Source organism: Crotalus tigris, unplaced genomic scaffold, assembly GCF_016545835.1.
Source record: "Crotalus tigris isolate CLP2741 ecotype Arizona unplaced genomic scaffold, ASM1654583v1 scf7180000018862.1388955, whole genome shotgun sequence".
NCBI lineage: Eukaryota > Metazoa > Chordata > Lepidosauria > Squamata > Viperidae > Crotalus > Crotalus tigris.
In genome coordinates, this window is record NW_024097242.1 from 310,975 (window position 1) to 327,828 (window position 16,854).

General features: G+C 36.2%; 1 protein-coding gene across 10 annotated transcripts in view; it reads right to left on the reverse strand.

Annotated features, from left to right (window-relative positions):
• The window catches only part of ENTPD1 (ectonucleoside triphosphate diphosphohydrolase 1), a 60,491-nt gene extending 43,710 nt beyond the window's left edge, over nucleotides 1-16,781 (reverse strand). For 2 of the 10 annotated variants that reach the window (XM_039357020.1, XM_039357026.1), the window contains exons 1-4: nucleotides 16,684-16,781; nucleotides 15,662-15,888; nucleotides 14,623-14,706; nucleotides 14,069-14,244 (exon numbers count right to left, since the gene is read on the reverse strand). The gene's annotated coding sequence lies outside the window, so the exon portion shown is untranslated. The other 8 variants (XM_039357028.1, XM_039357023.1, XM_039357021.1 and 5 more) reach the window with 7 other exon arrangements.
• Nucleotides 16,782-16,854: the final 73 nt, after the last annotated feature.

Sequence of the window (16,854 nt, forward strand, 5' to 3'; positions counted from 1 at the left end):
TGTCTGCCATTTTTTCCCCCTTTTCTTTGGCCACGCCCCTGGCACCCGGTGATGTATAAGTGGTTGGGGGTCACCACAACATGGGGAACTGTATTATGGGGTCATGGCATTAGAAAGGTTGAGAACCACTGCTTTAGAGGTAGGAGTAATGTGGCAATACACTCATTTCACAGACAACTGTAGGTTTGCCTATAGAAAACCTTGGAGTTTTTTTTTCCTTTTCTTTTTTTGCATTTCCTGCTTAAAGGGGAAACAGAAACATATAAACCACAAAAAGCTTTCCCCCTCCCCCCAAAAATAGGTGTACTTGCAACTACAGACAATCTAGTAACAAGTCTGTGATATGTCATCCCATTAGCATCTGTAGGGTGCAACAACATCAAAATGGCGGGGCATGATCAGGCATTTGAAGCCTTTTTTTAATGTGCCATCCATACATTCTATGCTTATAAAAAAGGGCAAGGCTTCTATCATGTCAATCATCCTTGCCCTTTTGATGGTATTGATATACCCTTTCCCCCCACAGATATGCCTAGGTAAACTTGATCCAATCATGATTTGAGGAACAATGCTGTAATCACCCATACAAGTTATGGAGAATCTTTGCATCCCAGTCACTTAAAATTTCTAACGGAACTATCCTATGCCTATCAAAGCAACATGCAACATACAGATTGTTGCCTGGGGCAAATTCCTGCTTTGCATATATGCCCAACAACTTAATTCATGTTTTAACAGTGGCAATATTTTTCACCAGCAACTCATTTTCTGCAAGAAATATTACTTTCCCCAACCAGAACTTAAGATAGAAATATCTTGACACTTCTGAATATTTTTCTTATGCTACTCTTTTATTTACATTACACATACATTCATATCATATACATGATGAAATTTTCGTATTTGTCCAGAATGATAGCAGCAGTCTAGGATATAAAGCAGAGGTTGTTTTGATTATCTACCAAAGAGGCCAAGACTACACCTGAAACTTCAACACACAAAGCATGTACTCTAATAGAACCATACCGCCCTCCTTTTCTGATCAGTCCATGTTCATATATATGTCCATTACAACATGTTCCATCCAAGATAACAACATGGCATGACAAACAGTTCTTTGCAGTCATCCTACATGCTCCATAGAGTATTAACAAGGATTTTTAAGCAGAATAGTTCTCTCAATTCCGATGGATGTCACACGCACACATTCAAACATATACAATATATTTTCACTGTACCCTTTAGATGTGATCCAAACTTAGAGCAGGTATCCATGCTTGTTCCACTGGCTATAATAAGTCTCCTTGACAGAAAATCCATCATCTCAGAATCAACACGCACAAAAGTCCTCAATCAACAAGGACTTCCCTTCCAGTTAGAAATGGTAGAAGGAACTCTAAAAAGGTTCGCTCTTGAATAGCAAAACTGAAGGACTATACACATTTCACATGAATATTCATGAGTTCTTCAACTTTTGTCTGTATTGAGGCTGACATTACAGCTGTTTTCAGCAGCCACAAATTCCTCCAAGAGTTTCTCGCTCCCGCCCCTCCCCAGTTCTTCCTCTGGGTTGAAAGAAAACGGGAGGGGGAGTCTGCTTTTGCTGCTTATTCAGAGCAATTTATCTTTTTTCTCTTACCCCTTGGCTCGTCCATCCCCCCTTTCCTCACCCTTTCCTTACGCTTGCTACTCTTCCTTCTCCTGCTTCTTTGATCAGCTTCTGCTGCCTCTGAGAGGGACACATGCAGCAGAGTTATTTAACGGTCCAAGGCTGTGGGAGGGGTTATTCGATGACTCAAAAGGAGAACAGGTCAGATTGTCTGCAACCCCCCCCCCCAAGTGGAAGTCTTCCTGCTCTAATTTCTGCATCTCTTGCAGGGCAATTCTTACAAGTTTCATTTTGGCCCCTTTATCCAAATATATGCTTATCCTTCCAACTTTCAAAGCTGTAAACTGAAGTCAGATGTGTATATCTTACCGTATGGTCATTTTTCAGACGGAACTAGTGCCATTGTTATGAACACAATTACTTACATTCTTTTGAAGTTGCCTGAAATACAAGTCATTGGATCCAAAGAGAAGAACTATTTACAGTAGAATATTTCTATGCCCCTCATTCTTGCTATCTTTGGTGATTATAAATGCTAGACAAAAACTGTTCTTTCCTGCTGCCCCGTGGTTTTGTGGTTAGGCTTTCCCTCCCTAGACATGTGCATTTTATTTCTATTTTATTAAATTGGTACATTTCTTATAGCTTATTGATTAAAAATAAATGAAATATGATATAAAAGAAATATAAAATATATGATCAGAGAATCTCTGGCTGAGGAGAAATGATTAAATCCCCTCCAGAAGCTTGTTCTTCCTAACAAGCTGACCAGAACTACATCCTTAGCACATTTATTTTATATACACAATGTACTTTTATTTAAATAAATATCTTCTCTTTCCTTTGTATGAGAAGCTTACCAGAATACAGGGCTATGGAATCTGTGGGAGTAAGTAAGAATGAAATTAGCTTTGCATAATCAGCTTTCTATTTTTTAAATAATAATAGGATCATTTGGATATAGAGTTTGACAGGCATCAAATGTGATGTCTCCGGACAAATTGATCTCCTTGATAATCATAGTGCAAACTCAGATATACATATTTTGGATAAACTGAGACTTGACATTAAATTTCTTACTCTCTTATCTTAATTTTATTTCTGTAAGTAAAATAATTTATTCAGACTTCTGAATGGCTGAATGTCCCCATCTTTGATATACAGTCTCTTTTATCTTCTAAAATTATTTCTTAATAAAGCTATTTTAGAAATATATACAGCACCAATAAGCCAGGGATTCCTCCTGAAAAGAGCATTATGTGAATCATATGTACAGTGACATCCTCCTCTTCCAAATAAGTGCTGATAGGATAGGGTAAGAATATGTTGAATCAGCTCTCCTTGCTTTTTCTTCTAAATTGTCAACTGGTCAAGTGGCTGACACTCCAAATTGAACTAGTTGCAGCCATCCATGCAAAATTAACACAAATGGTATGATATCTGCATGAACTGATATAGCTTACAGCAATATTGGTTGTATCTAGAACTCCATGTCTGGAGCTATGTAATAACAGGAGAATTTAAACATGGATCCTGGCTGAACAGAATCCTAATAGGTAGCAGGTACCTCATTACCTCTTGGTAACGAAGAGCCAGGGGTCAACCAATCAACCATTCATATACATTTTTCTGTTGTCTAATGTAAAATGACACTGCACAGATTCCCTGCACAGACAAAATCAGAATCAGTCCTGGGTACAGTACCAATAAAGGAGAATATCTGTCGTTCAGGGTTGAAATGAGGGTTCCTTGGTGCTCTCTGAGCTTGCTTGTTTTCTTGCAGGTGTTTCATTATCCAAACTAAGCAAAACCAACAGTGATTGTGGGCAGAGTGTTAAGGAAATGGAAGAAAGAAGGCTTCTAGGACCACAGTAGCAAAGGTAATAGGAGACATCACTGATCCTCTACACCAGTGGTTCTCAACCTGTGGGTCGGGACCCCATTTGGGGTCGAACGACCATTTCACGGGGGTCGCCAAACAATGCAGTCTGCCATTTTTCCCCCCCTTTTCCTTAGCTGTGCTACTCCCTTTTATTCTATTGGCTTTTGAAAGCCATTAGAATAGACTCTCTTGAATAGAGTCTAATTCTATTGGCTTTCAAAAGCCAATAGGAATTGTCCAGGCTGTCTCTGCTCTGCTGAGCCTGCCAAAAGTCCCATTCTGCAAACGGTGCTGCACCAGTTGAGTAGTCCTCGGCTTATGACCGGTTGAGTAGTCCTCGACTTACGACCGGTTGGGGGTCGCAGCATTATAAAGGTTGAGAACCACTGCTCTACACACATCACCAAGCCCCACTTCGACTTCACGAAATGATTTAAGCTGCAATAAGTTGGAAAACATCACTTAAGTAGGGGACCACTTGAGTCTGTCTTTGGATTGCTTCGCCTCTGGTAAATCTTGAGATATAAGCAGGGACATATGGACATGGGCTCAGGAAAGAACTGCTGGGGCATCCTCAAACCAAAGTAAAGAGTTTACATGGATATGCTCTCAGTAACCAGCTAACAGCAGAATCTTTAAGGACTCAGTATAACTAAATACAGCCTTTACTGCAAATTAGAACATGTCATATCAACATAGAATATTAACTACAGAATTCAGGAATCCAACTATGTTATGTCTATGTCAGCTCCCAGGGTTTAAATCCTAGGATTGCTAACTTTTTGTTGCAATGGACTTTTGCTTTTTTCCCAACTGGAATTGGGAGGGCACCAGCACCCTATTTACTTAATGGTCTTGACCAGTTTGAGGCTCTTTGCTTCCTGCCTCGGAAAACTGTAATATTTCTTCCTAATCATGTATTTATTGCCAACTGGGGAACTCAGTTTACAAACAATTAAGTTTAGAACATTTTATCTCATACTTAATATATAAGTATAATATTAAATGATATTTTTATGAATAACATAAAACTATGAAGTGTTTATAGTTGTCAGCCATGTGGTGGGGATATTCTGTCCATTTTCTACTTAAGATTAATTACACTGGTTGCTTATTTATCTCGTGCTATTTTATATGTGTTTTATACCCATTATAATTTTCATGTTCAGACTTTTCATGCACTTGAACTTATTGTACATCCCCAGCTTTTGTTAGGATTGGGGTGGGTTATAAACACTGTAAAAAAAAAAACACACAGCTTGTAAGTGAGATTTCCCATCTATGATGATTTTTATCTCCAAACAGAAAAGATCAGTCAAAAGCATGATGAAAATTCTTTAATTTCATAACATATTAGACAGATTTAACCACAGTTTCAATTGGGAAAATGTGACAATACTAGACCAGATCAAATCCCAAAATGCCAGGGAATTTCTAGAAACCTGGCACTCAATAGACACATAGACATTAACAACATCTATAGACTATGCAAAAGAACAATCAACCAGCCCAAAAGAGAAAAACACTCCAGCACCTCTCCAACAGTAATCAGCACTCAGATCAGCATAGATTAACTCCAAAGTCAACTTCAGACCAAAGATCGTAAGCAATACCAATCAAGAAACTGCCAAAGTGCCATTAGTAAACAGTCCAACCAAAGAATCCCTAAGACCTCCCCCACCCACACAGACAGGCAAGAGATACCAGAATATAAACTGACAGCAAACAGCACTCCTTACTAGCACTGATGTTGTTACCTAGTTAGGGTAATGAAATGTCTGCAAGAAAACAAGCAAGCTCAGAGAGCACCAAGGACCCCTTAGAAAAGATCAGTATAATTATCTTCCACCCATCAGCACAAAAATCACATGTGCTTTTAATATATACAATATTTGTTGAAATGACAGTTGGCAAGAATATTACACCATAGTTAAAATATTGCTGACATTTTACCCTGCTTGAAAGATCATCTAGGTCAGTGGTTCTCAACCTGTGGGTCGGGACCCCATTTGGGGTCGAACGACCATTTCACGGGGGTCGCCAAACAATGCAGTCTGCCATTTTTTCCCCTTTTCCTTAGCTGTGCTACTCCCTTTTATTCTATTGGCTTTTGAAAGCCAATAGAATAGACTCTCTTGAATAGAGTCTAATTCTATTGGCTTTCAAAAGCCAATAGGAATTGTTCAGTCTGTCTCTGCCCTGCTGAGCCCACCAAAAGTCCCATTCTGCAAACGGTGCTGCACCAATTGAGTAGTCCTCGACTTACAACCGGTTGAGTAGTCCTCGACTTACAACCGGTTGGGGGTCACGGCATTAAAAAGGTTGAGAACCACTGATCTAGGTACATCCTCCCACTGATATTGATGTATATTCCTTTCTTAGCTTGATGCAAACTTACACATTTCCAGGTATTCCAGCCAGCATGATAACAGATGCTTGTATGGCAAGATGTGTAAGATTACAAATTCACAGTTATTGTTTTAAAAAGTAGATTTCACTATAGAATTGCAAAACTTTTATTGAGTAATATTGAGGTAATTTGAAAAACTAACTACCGTATACGCCGGTGTATTAGGCGACCCGGCGTATAAGACGACCCCCGTCTTTGTCGCCGAGCTGCATTCCTAGAACGTCGTCTTATACGCCGGAAACTACCAGTATTTCCAGCGTATAAGACGACCCCCGTCTTTGGCGCCGAGTTTAGCACTTGCGGAAGTCGTCTTATACGCCGGCATATACGGTATGTTTGGATTACTAAATTTGTCACCTCTTGGAATCCACTTGAGACACTTCACCATTTGAGAGCAGATCTCCAACAGAAATATTCCTGAATATGCAGAATGTTTACTATAATTACTGAGAGGCAGTGGTGAGCATGATGGTGATAACACATTTGTTCCTGTTAATATGACAATATTTGAGTTTTTCCTTTTATGTTAGTCTGTTCCCCTTTATGATAATTTGCTGCATGTTTCACTTTTATATTTTTAAACTTCCTAAAGAAGGTAAGTCTTATGTTTCCCATTATGAACATTGTTGTGCAACAGCCTGAAATGTTAGCCTAGCATACTACTGCCATGAATTAAAACTTTTTTTAGTGGTGAGGAATCATGAGAAAACCCTATTTTGTAGTTCCTCAAAAGAGCTCTCTATGAGAAGACAAAAATGTGGAAGTGTAATAAAAACACATTTTGAGACTAGCAATTCTATTTAAGGGATAAGTTTTCATAAGTCGCAATTCTTATGTCTTAAACAAAATTAATAACTTCAAAAGATGTTACTAGATTCTTTCTAAATTTGCTTACTATAAACTAACACAACTCTTCCTTTGATATTCAGGAAAAAATATTGAAATTTGGAAAAAAAATAAGGATCTGGAATACATATTAAGTGCCAGGAAACAAATGCAAACTCAATTTTTCAGTTTAAAAAAAAGGTACACATGATACAAGAATATTCAATTACATCTTATTCTGGTTTTATCTCTGGCATTCAGAATTAACTTTCTACATCTACAAAGTGTAATCACAGATTGGATTCCAGCTGAAATCTTTCCTACATTACAGTCCTGTTGAATCTTAGCTCTTTACCAAAGGATTCCAGAAACTTAGCCCAATCATTTTTCTGTTAACATTTTTAGATATACTCTCTGTTTACAGGATAATGCAAGTTTTTCTTTTAAGACTCGTTTTAGCATTTTCTGCCAACTACAGGTAGAATCAAAACAAATGAATCCTATCTTGTAACTCTTGAGAGAATCTTTATCAAGAAAACCAATATGATTTAATTCATGATTTAAGCATTTTCCTTAACCAGAAATCAATTGAATCCTGAATAAATATGTGTTGAGATTTTCCTCTTCAAATATGCAGCATTCCTTGAGAGGGAACAATAATTTTCCAGATTATGAATGTGTAGTTTTTAGTTCCTTTTTGTTTCTATTTGGCGGCATAGGGGTTCCTCTTTCTATAAACAGTAGCTGTATTAGAGTCATTTAAATTTGTAAAGGAAGTTGCCATATGTTCTTCCTTCAAGCAAAGCTTTGGGGAAGTTGCCAAACTTACTTAAGAAAAAGAGTATACTTTAAATAAAAATACAGAACATATCTGGTGTGCATAAAGCAGATCACAAGAATATCATACTTATATATTTTACTCTAAGCAGCATTTCAAGATACTGATTATAGGACTGGGGTAGAACAGGATGGTCTCCTGGAATATCTTAAAACTTGTTTATTTATTTGTTTAATTAAAACTTTGTATATTTGAGAAAACAACCATATGGGAGAAACATATAAAGGTAGATAGCTTAAGCTGAGGAAGCATTTTTGGGATGTAGTTTGTACTCCTTGGGAGTCCATAAAACTTATATCAGAAAGTTTATTTACAGGGTGCCCCAGAGCTCTGTTCTGGGCCCAGTGCTCTTCAACATCTTCACCAATGACTTAAATGAAGAGATAGATGGAGAACTCATCAAATTTGTGGATGACAGCAAGCTGGCAGGAATAGCCAATAGGCTTAAGATACAGGAGGATCTTGACAGACTTGAACATTGGGCGCTATCTAACAAAATGAAATTCAGTGGTGAAAAAAGTAAGGTTCTATATTTAGGCAAGAAAAACCAAATGCACAGGTACAGTATAGGTGCTACCTTGCTCAGTAGTAGTAACTGTGAGAGGGATTTCAGAGTCCTAGTGAACTATCACTTAAATATGATGTCAACGCTGTAAACATTGGACGTTCCAGCTCGGACAACTGATGAAATTGCAGCCATTTTCTCTTTTTGCTTTTAACAGCTTTTTCTTCTGTTTAGAGATTAGGTGGAGAAGGGGGTTTGGGATGAATGCTGAGCTCAGCTATCCATAACAATAACGCTGCTTTGTGGGAACCCAAGGATGAGCTGACAATGTTTTGGCGGGCTGAGGAGCTGGGGAGAAAGCCTGCATTTTAGGCTAATTGGAGAATATGATTTATGACAGTTTATTGGGGGTGAAAATGACACTTTGTTACTTTGTATCCCAGGGAAGGGAATTTAGTTTTTGGGTTCAACTATGTAGTGCCAATACTTTGTTTCCTGAATAAAATGTTCTTTGAGGAATAATTTTGCCTTGAAGTTCTTTTGATGAGTTTCATATCAGAACCATGATATATGAGCCAGCAGTGTGCTGCAGCTGCCAAAAAAGCCAACACAATGCTAGGCTGCATTAACAGAGGGATAGAATCAAGATCACGTGAAATGTTAATACCACTTTATGATGCCTTGATAAAGCGATACTTGGAATACTGCATCCAGTTTTGGTCACCACGATGTAAAAAAGATGTTGAAACTCTAGAAAGAGTACAGAGAAGAGCAACAAAGATGATTAGGGGACTGGAGGCTAAAACATATAAAGAACGGTTGCTGGAATTGGGTATGTCTAATTTAATGAAGAGAAGGACTAGGGGTGACATGATAGCAGTATTCTAATATCTCAGGGGTTGCCACAAAGAAGAGGGAGTCACGCTATTCTCCAAAGCACCTAAAGGCAGGACAAGAAGCAATGGATGAAAACTAATCAAGGAGAGAAGCAACCTAGAATTAAGGAGAAATTTCCTGACAGTTAGAACAATTAATCAGTGGAACAATCTGCTTCCAGAAGTTGTGAATGCTGCAACACTGGAAGTTTTTAAGAAGAGACTGGATAGCCATTTGTCTAAAATGATATAGGGTTTCCTGCCTGAGTAGTGGGTTGGACTAGAAGACTAAGCTAAAAATATAAAAATAGCCCAGTGTACATAGCATTTAAAAAAAAATTAAATAAAATTGATTGTACTAAAAGTTTGTATATTATTTTAAAATCAAGTCTGTCAACGTAAATGTAACTAATTGCTACCAGTAAAAATACGCAGAATTTGATGGGAGAAATAAACTAAAATAAGGACTGTAACAGGATTGATGATAAGGCAAATCCAAATGAATGGAAAGAAAAGAAACGTACTAATATGATGATTATTTTTTAGGAATATTGGAAAAAATATATACTAAATTGTCAGTTATTAAAATACTAAGAATTGTATTAATGTAATGTTTGCAAAAAAGGATGTTTTTAGGGAAAGAGGAAAGTAATCAAAATTAATATATGAAATACAGATTATAGAAATTAATTGTTAAGGACTATTTTTACAAATGTAACCCAGACACCACACTGTTTACCAACTATTGAATGACTTATGGCTGTGTAAAAAACTAATAAAAATTATAATAATAATAAAAAAGTTTATATATTATTTTATAAAATACTGGTTCCTCTTCAGGAAGAAAGGGCCAAAACTGTGGGACTATTAATCTTCTAACAGCCTAAAATCTGAAAATTTGAAAAATGAATCTTTTAAGTACTCCACAGCATAGGTTTTCAAAATTTCATACACAAACTGTATCAGATTTTAAATGACAAGAACAACTCCTTAAATTGCTCCAGAAATAGATAATTACATTGCTGATAATCTCCTGCTGTTATATAATCTAATCAGTATACTTAGATCCCAGTGAATATTCCAACTATCACATTGTGCATAAAATGCACTTTTCATGCCATTTTCAAGTGCAAACCCACTAGGCAATTTACATCTTTATCACAATTAAGATGTATATTATGGTATTAAATCTAAAAATTCTCTAAAAATTGCTGCAACTTAAATAGATGAAAATGCTATCTGTTCTAACCTAAGAGAGTTAAAAGCATTTCAGCATTTACCGAGGCTCCTTCCTCCACAGAATTCTTTCATAAAATGAGTGGCTTCTTGTGTAGTTAGGACAACAATTAAATTTCAAGGCAGAAACTACCTTATTTGGGACATACTACCACAACTGACTTTGTGCAAAATATATTCATTTTCTATTCAAACCAAAATTTGAAATGTTCTCCTCAAATTTTGAAAAAAATCTGATCACAATCCATTTTTTTGGATTGTATCTCTGTCCAAAATGGAGTCAGCAAACTTTGCATACAATTTATAAATGATATCTTAAAATATAAATATAAAAGAGAACCGTGATGAGGTCACAATATAATTTATGTCTGTATAAAGAATGAAACCCGGAAACAGGAAAGAAAAACTTAATAATTGTCCTTCAGGTTTCTTTCTCTAGGGTAGCATAACTTAAAAGATGTTGTTTCCTGTTCCCAGCTACAGACAATATGAGAGTACAAAAGGCTGACCATGACAAAATTCCATAAGCAAAATAAGCGTCACGTAACAACTGCTGCCTCAGCGTCTTCAGTAGAATGTATATAATTTTCGTGAAATGGGAGGGGCACAAAGGCCATACTTTCTCTTTAAATACAATAGTATGTTAAGGCTACATTCTAAAATATATGTGGAGCCATGACAAAGAAGTGGATCTGAGACCAAAACTAAATTTAGTGGCTTTAATTTGAATTAATATTATATGAAAATAATTTTAATTAATAGGAACATTCCCCACAAATTTGACATTTGTCACAAAAAATGTGTCATTTAAAAAAAATTGTATGTATTCTTTAAATTTGTAGTAAAATAAACAAAAAAAACCCCTTTCCAAACATTTATATCATCTCCTTGCATTCAGAAGATAGCAAATATCTCAACTATCTCCCTTGTGATACTAATTCCTATGTTCAGAATTACAGAGGAAATAAAATGCTTTATTATTTTGCATTTGCTTATGGAAACATTTTGTTGTTGACAGATGTGTATATAAATACACACACACCTTAAACAATACAAGACATCACCTTGTTGTCACCCCCACCCACTTTACATGATACCTCATGGTGCATTTTCTTGCTCTGCTTTCAAGTACTGTATTTATACTTTGTTGGCTCAAGTTATGCTTTCTGGCTTCCCTGCTGTACTTTTCTTTCTTCTAGGTGAGCCCCTGCCATTCAACAGGCAATTTCATAGAAGCTCCTGTACCATATTTTCTCTACTTTTTCTGAAAAATACATGCTACATAGTATTCTATTATGGCAGTGTAAAAGATCCAGACCTTGCCTACAGAACATCCTTCATTTGAATCTCAGGAATAATGCTTGTTAGATTTGTTAGTTTGTTTGGCCATTTCTAGTTACTATTTGCCTCCCTGAACTACTTTCTCTTCTGCTGGGCAGTTACTGTTTTTTTAAAAAATAAATAAGTATACAGGTGTACAATTTCATTAGTTTTCTAGTACCATATTTTCTTCCTCTCAAGGTTGGGGGCAATGCATATTGACGGAACTATGTGGATAAGCCCTTAGTCACTGAGCTTCACTAACTATCACTCATGAACAAACAGCACTTCCTTTTAAGGTTATCAGTAGAATAAATTTAATTTTTCAAAGAGATAAATGGAAACTAGGAAAAACACCAGACATTTGGGTTAATGTTGCTACATTTGTACAGATTTAGTTCTATAAAACAGAGAATAGATACTAACAAACCAGAATCAGAGAAGAAGGAACTCCCTATATACAACAAGTTTGGGATTGGGTATGAGCCTATTGAACTCAAACAGGATAGTTTCTGTTTGAATGGTCATGACTAGTATAGCACAAAAAAAACCCTTTGTTTCAGTCAAGGAGTGGTATGATTTTTTTTTTCATCCAGAATTAATATGTTCAAGATTTGAATTTTTATGGACAACTTTTATTGCTGAACATTCCTGAGAAAACATAGCTGCTCTGAATATGACATTTATCATACTCTTCTCCAAGATAGCTTGATTCTGGTTTCTTGTAGCACTATTTTTAAATGTGTAACAGAAGCTCTTAAAAGGAGAAGTAAACTCATGTGACTCTTGAATGTTGTAACTTCATATTTCTCAATTGTTTGAGCGGTGTCATGGCTATGTTTTAATGCTTTTCAGAGGTTTAAACAGTAGTAAATGGGTTGGATAAAAACATTTTTTATTAAATCAATTTCAATACTGAAAAACATTATTCCTGAATTATTATATTTTTCTTGAATGTCCTCTCTAAAATTTCCAAAGCTTATTTCCGGATTTACTTGTTCTTTTTATCTAAAGACTCAGATGTGTAGAAAAAATATGGATAGAGTTCAGTTTCTAAAAAACGAACAAACCTCAAGTCATTCATGTACCCCAGCATACTTCTTAATTTAAAATCTAGGTAACTAAGTTAGATTTGAGCTTCAGAAAAATAAAGGCAAGATGCCAACAAAAAAATGTTTGTTGTATGTGATGGCTCCCAAGATCTACAAGATCTATTTATTTAAACTTTCTAGCAAAACTTGATGAGTACATCAAAGTTTGGCAATGCAACTTCAGCACTTTTCTCACATATTCTGGATTTTTTCCAATAGAGTGCCATTGCTTTATCCAGTTCGCATGGAAACTCTCTGTTATTTTGGAAACCATCTTTTTTTGTGTCTTATTCAAACGTTTCATTCTATATTTTCCCACATAGTATATAATCTGAAACCTTCTTAAGCAACTTGTTTGCTTTTTTGTAATTTTTTTTTACTACTTATAAGTCTCATAAGCTCTTTCTTTGATATAGCCTGGCCTTTATTCTTATAAGAAATGTAACTGCCTAGGCAATTATCTCCCATTTTGTAAATTTATATTTACCTAATATCCAATCTCCCAACCCCAAATATTATTTTTAACTTCAAGATTATGGGAATTGATAGTTCCATTCTATTCTACACTGGTTACTCTGCACCTGGAATACTGTGTCTAGTTTTGGTTGCCACAATAGAAGGATGTTGAGAAACTGGAAAGAACATATAGAACAGTGGTTCTCAACCTTTTTAATGCCGTGACCCCAACCGGTCGTAAGTCGGGACTACTCAACTGGTCGTAAGTTGAGGACTACTCAACTGGTGCAGCACCGTTTTCAGAATGGGACTTTTGGCGGGCTCAGCAGGGCAGAGACAGCCTGGACAATTCCTATTGGCTTTTGAAAGCCAATAGAATTAGACTCTATTCAAGAGAGTCTATTCTATTGGCTTTCAAAAGCCAATAGAATAAAAGGGAGTAGCACAGCTAAGGAAAAGGGGGGAAAATGGTGGACTGCGTTGTTTGGCGACCCCCGTGAAATGGTCATTCGACCCCAAATGGGATCCTGACCCACAGGTTGAGAACCACTGATATAGAAGAACAACAAAGGTAGCAAAGGGTTTGAAGACTAAAATCTATGTAGAATACTTAAAGGAATTGGTATATTTAGCTTAAAGAAGAGAAGACTAAAAGAAAACATGATAGCAGTCTTCCCATACTTCTTGATAGGGAAGAAAGTATAGATTTATTTTTCATAGTCCCTGAGGGAAGAACAAGAACCAATGGGTAGAATTTTACTGTGAAAGATCCAAACTTTATAAAGAGGAATTTCCTGAATGTGAGAGCTATTAAGCAGTGGGACAGGTTGCCTCCAGAAGTTGTGGTTGCTCCAGCACTGGGGTTTCAAATAAAGGTTGGACTTGTCTGGAGTGATTGGAAGATTCTTAATCAGGGCAGCAGGGTGGATTACAAAACCACAAAAATCCCATTCAACTCTATATTTTTGTGGCCTATGTCTAGAAGATAGAAAATGCTTCCATTTGAGACTGTTGTACTTACATTATTTATAAAAAAATTATGAGATGTCTATGTTATCCATTTGTAACATCCACTTGTTTTCCTTTAGCTTCTTTATTTGTTAGACAAAGAATGCTTCAAGATGGATAGCTCTTAATGTACATAATCAAAGGACATCATGGCAGCTCTCCCATTCTTTTACCTTTAACACATTTTCTCTACAAAAAAATGTAAGAAATTAAGTTATAAATTGTGACAAAAAATGGGAATGAAGTACAATGATCATCATTTAAGGAGAGATGGAGAATTATATAACACCTCTGGTTGCTAGTGATATGAAATGCTTATAATACATTAATTAAGCATCACTTAATTATCATAACAGTGGATAGGAACCAAAAAATATTAAAATCAATCACACTATATAGTAATCAATAGCACATGGCACAATAATATTCCATTATCTATTATAACTAATTTCTTGCATACAAATATTTCTAAAATGAAGTAGTAGCTTGGAATCATCTCCCCCTTCTGTAAAACAAATTCTATGGCACAGAGAAGACACTGTTTTTGTGCACCTGATCAAAACTCACCTAGGCTTAGTGTTATCAGATGTCTTGTAAAAGAAGAGTATGTCCTCTTTTTTGCCCTCATGTCCTCTGTCCAGTAGGCCCAGCCTTAAAATCAAATATGTCCCAGCTGAGTATTTTTTAAAAAAATGGAACTGTTTTTACAGCAGTAATGATTCAAAATTTCATATATTGTGATCTTGAAAATAGCCTGCTTCTTTCTTCTCCTTATCCATCATGAAAGGAATAGATTATTAATCAGAAATTTATAATGAGTCTAAAAGTTGATAGAAGCCACCTGAAAGTCATAAATTCTGACATGTGAATTTCATACAAATATGAAAAGCAGAAATTGCTAGCTAACTGAAACTGCAAGTAGAGGAAACACAAAAAACTGAGGTTAAAGTTTAGAGCTTAAGGTAGCAAAGGTATAACCACAAACAAACATAGAGATAATTATAAGAATGGAGCTTTGTTGATAGAAAATTAGATGGTGATAGATAGGATGTGCACAAAGGGGCTTCCTGGAACATGGGGAGGGGGCAGTGGTTTTAGGCGGTCCAAGCTAGTTTATCAGATGATTAGGGAAGGGGCATTGAGTGTGATAGGGGAAGGGGGAATCTTCAGGGGTAGGATATAAAAATGCGTCAAACAGCTCTTTAAGGTGTGGCTGAACTCCTACGTGTGTTTCAGTTCACCAAGCCTTTGCAAATGCTTCTTTTTAAATAAAACTTTATTGCTGGAATTCCAACTGAGTTTGTTTATTTTGGGATCTTGAGCCATGTTCCAAACAATCAACAGACTTGACAAACTAGATTTATGTTATTTACTTTTTTCCTAATTCCAGCAATTGACTTCAATCCAGCCACTTCAAATCTATGATTCCTGTAGTCAATAGATTGCATGATTTGCCTTACATTTCTATGGTAAAATTTGAAAAACATGTCATCATCAATTCAATATTATTGCTATCATATGTATTCTTGAATATAAAGTTTTGTTGGAAAACTATTGCCATTGAAAAATCAGTCTTTCTGATGCTGGAAAAAGTAATTTCACATACCTGTAGGCCTAAGTACATTTTTTGCAGTATTTGCTGTAAATTTTGTCGCAACTGCCAAGAAGGTTAAAACAGTCTGTGTGTCCTCCTTTTCTCTCCATCTGTCCTTCTTTTGAACTGTCCATCCTCCTTTCTCCATTCAGATATCTGGTAAACATAGTTGGTCTTGAAAGTTAAGCAGGGCTGAGTCTGCTTGGTACTTGAATGGAAGAGCAGCAGGAAACACAAAGCTGTAGGATGGAGTGGGAAGTCAAAGAAACATTCTGGAAGAATGCAATGGGAAACCAGTGCCATGCTATTACCTGAAAATTGCTTGACTATATCCCAGTATCTTCAGAGTCAAGCTCAGTTGGAGGGATAATAAAGCATAATACATGCTACAAATATAGTTCTCAAATGAAGTTAGTTACAGCTCATTAAAGCTTATTTCTTTTAATAAAATTGGCTGTTCAGAAAAGGTACAACAAGCCTAATTTCAATTCCCTCACCTTATGGGTGAGAAGCATTTTAAAATATTTTGTGTTTCTCTTCCAATATTTATACAGCCTGCATCACAGGCTAGTTAAAGTTGACAGAATATTCTAAGACACCATTGTAAAATAGTGCCCTATAAAAACTGCTGGTCAGAGATGGGGCAGAGGTCGGTTTGCATTTCGGGTAATATAAGTCATAACCTAAAAATAATAATTTCAATAACTAAATAACTGAAATAATTGAAGTTCTTGCTTGGGTTCAGATTTAAAGCTATTGATTCTCTCATTACTGCTTGCAGGTATGTTGCGTTTGCAATTTTCAATAATCCTGTAAGCAAAAAAAAAAAAAATCCATATTGGAAAGAGGGGCAATCAAACGAGAGGCTCTTTTAAGGATAGAAAAAATAGGAAAAAATAGGAAAAAAGGGTTCATTTTTAAGGCTTTACTGCTCAGCATACAAACCGAACTCTATCCCATCTCTGATCTGCCGTTTCTTTACAGGCCTGTATTACGACAGTGTCTTTGTTACAATTGTGTCTTTTTCAGGATACCTGTTACGCTATTTAGTCACAACTTCCATAAAAGCTGCGCGGCATCAAAAACACACGGATCTTTTTCCATCTCTATCGTGGACTCTATAATGTTCTAGCTCTATAGGCTTTATGAAAAGACGCTAAGGGTGTCGCCTTCTGGTGAACGTCATATCTTTGAGACCCAGTCTC